General features: G+C 43.7%; 1 non-coding gene across 1 annotated transcript; it reads right to left on the reverse strand.

The window, feature by feature from the left end:
* Nucleotides 1-212: 212 nt before the first annotated feature.
* LOC141715906 (small nucleolar RNA R71) lies at nt 213-319 on the reverse strand. The gene has a single exon (XR_012572648.1). It is a non-coding gene; the product is annotated as a small nucleolar RNA R71 (small nucleolar RNA).
* Nucleotides 320-3028: the final 2709 nt, after the last annotated feature.

The raw sequence follows: 3028 nt of genomic DNA on the forward strand, positions 1-3028 counted from the left end.
CCAACATGCACATAAGGAATTTTGTCGAGATCTGCAGCACTTTTAAGTATAATGGCGTGACTGATGAGGCTATCAAGTTGAGGCTTTTCCCATTCTCACTGAGGGATAAAGCTAAAGACTGGTTACATTCTGAACCAGCTGGGTCCATCACTTCGTGGCAAGATCTTGTGTAAAAGTTTCTGGTGAAGTTTTATCCAATGGCAAAGACTGCTGCTATGAGGAGTGCTCTTACTCAGTTTGCGCAGCAACCTACAGAATCTATGTGCGAGGCTTAGGAACGCTACAAGGAAATGTTGAGAAAATGTCCACATCATGGAATGCCGGATTGGATGGTAATCACTGGTTTTTATAATGGTTTGGGGGCCCAATCTCGGCCCATGCTCGATGCAGCAGCTGGAGGCGCCTTATGGGCTAAAAGCTATACTGAGGCGTATAATCTTATCGAGACGATGGCTGCAAATGAGCATCAAAACCCAACTCAGAGGATGACGTCAGGCAAGGTCGCAAGTATTCTGGAAGTTGATGCAGCCACCGCTATTGCAGCCCAGCTCCAAGCGCTATCAATGAAGGTTGATTCTCTGGCTACGTATGGAGTTAATCAAATAGCTATGGTTTGTGAGCTTTGTGCAGGTTCTCATGCTACGGATCAGTGTTCTCTTGTCAATGAATCTGTTCAGTATGTGAATAATTATCAGCGACAACAGCAGCCTGTGCCAGCGACCTATCATCCTAACAACATAAATCATCCAAATTTCAGCTGGGGGAATAATCAGAATGCTATTCAGCCACCATATCAGCAAGGAGTGAGTAAACAGTTTAACCCACCTGGATTCCAGCAACCACAGCAGTATGCTACAAGGCAATCATATCCTCAACAGGGAAGTGCAGCTGCACCTACTAGTGCTGATTTTGAGGAACTTAAGCTATTGTGCAAGAGTCAGGCGGTTTCTATCAAGACCTTGGAAAATCAAATCGGTCAATTAGCCAATGCAATGCTCAATCGTCAACCTGGCACTCTTCCCAGTGACACGGAAGTACCAGGCAGGAAGGAAGCTAAAGAGCAAGTCAAGGCTATTACCTTAAGGTCTGGAAAAGTAGCTGATGCTGAAAAGGCAAAAGAAGTCGAAGCTGAAGTTAGAGATGAAGAATCTAAGCAAAAGGAGAAAGCGGCGGAACCAAGGAAGACTACTGTTGAACACACTCTGCCTGAGGCTAATACAGGGGAGAAACAACTCTATCCCCCACCACCTTTTCCTAAGAGATTGCAGCAACAAAAGCTGGATAGACAGTTCGGGAAGTTTCTGGAGGTGTTCAAGAAACTTCACATCAATATACCTTTCGCTGAGGCTCTGGAACAAATGCCTAGTTATGCGAAGTTTATGAAGACTATTCTTTCAAGGAAGGTGAAACTGGATGACCTTGAAACCGTTGCTCTCACGGAAGAATGCAGCGCGGTTCTGCAACAAAAGTTACCACCAAAACTGAAAGATCTAGGAAGCTTCACCATTCCTTGCACCATTGGCAATCTAACTTTTGACAAGTGCCTTTGTGATTTGGGAGCAAGCATTAATCTGATGCCGTTATCGATCTTTAAAAAGCTGGATCTGCCTGATCCAAAACCCACATACATGTCGCTACAATTGGCGGACCGTTCCATTACTTACCCAAGGGGCATAGTTGAGGATGTGCTCGTCAAGGTGGATAAGCTCTTCTTTCCTGCAGATTTTGTTATTCTGGATTTTGAGGAAGATAAGAAGATTCCCATAATCTTGGGGAGGCCTTTCTTGGCTACTGGCCGTACCTTGATAGATGTGCAAAAAGGGGAACTTACTATGCGGGTCCAAGATCAGGATGTGACCTTCAACGTATTCAAGGCAATGAAATTCCCTACAGAAGATGAGGAGTGCTTAAAAGTGGATGTGATTGATTCTGTGGTTACTTCGGAACTCGATCACATGCTAATGTCTGATGCATTGGAAAAGGCCTTAGTGGGGGAATTTGACAGTGATGATGAAGATAGCAATGAGCAATTACAATATCTGAACGCTTCTCCCTGGAAGCGAAAGCTGGATATACCATTTGAATCTCTTGGTACTTTTGACCTCAAGAACGCTGAAGGGAAGCTCAAACCATCAATAGAGGAAGCGCCTACCTTAGAGCTCAAACCATTACCTGAACACTTGAGGTATGCTTTTTTAGGTGATTCATCTACGTTACCTGTTATTATTTCAGCTGACCTTTCAGGTAGTGAGGAAGATAAGCTCTTAAGGATTTTGAGAGAATTCAAATCGGCTATAGGATGGACCATAGCAGACATCAAGGGGATAAGTCCTTCATATTGTATGCATAAAATTCTGCTAGAGGAAGGAAGTAAGCCAACTGTGGAACAGCAGCGAAGACTGAACCCGATCATGAAGGAGGTGGTGAAGAAAGAAATTCTGAAATGGCTAGATGCACGCATCATTTATCCTATTTCTGACAGCTCGTGGGTGAGCCCCGTGCAATGTGTACCTAAGAAAGGAGGTATCACTGTGGTCGCAAATGAAAAGAATGAGCTCATCCCTACTCGAACAGTTACAGGATGGAGAGTATGCATGGATTATAGAAAATTGAACAAAGCCACAAGGAAGGATCACTTCCTTCTTCCATTTATTGATCAAATGCTTGACAGATTGGCGGGACATGAGTATTTTTGTCTTCTGGATGGTTATTCCGGGTATAATCAGATTTGTATTGCACCAGAGGATCAGGAAAAGACTACCTTCACTTGTCCATTTGGCACATTTGCTTTTCGTAGAGTTTCGTTTGGGTTATGTGGTGCCCCGGCCACCTTTCAGAGATGTATGATGGCTATATTCTCTGATATGATTGGAAATAACGTCGAAGTGTTCATGGATGACTTCTCCGTCTTTGGACACTCATATGATGAATGTTTGAATAATCTACGCGCCGTACTCAAAAGATGCGTGGAAACTAATTTGGTGCTTAATTGGGAGAAATGTCATTTTATGGTGCGTGAAGGCATTAT

Source organism: Apium graveolens, chromosome 3 (assembly GCF_009905375.1).
Source record: "Apium graveolens cultivar Ventura chromosome 3, ASM990537v1, whole genome shotgun sequence".
NCBI lineage: Eukaryota > Viridiplantae > Streptophyta > Magnoliopsida > Apiales > Apiaceae > Apium > Apium graveolens.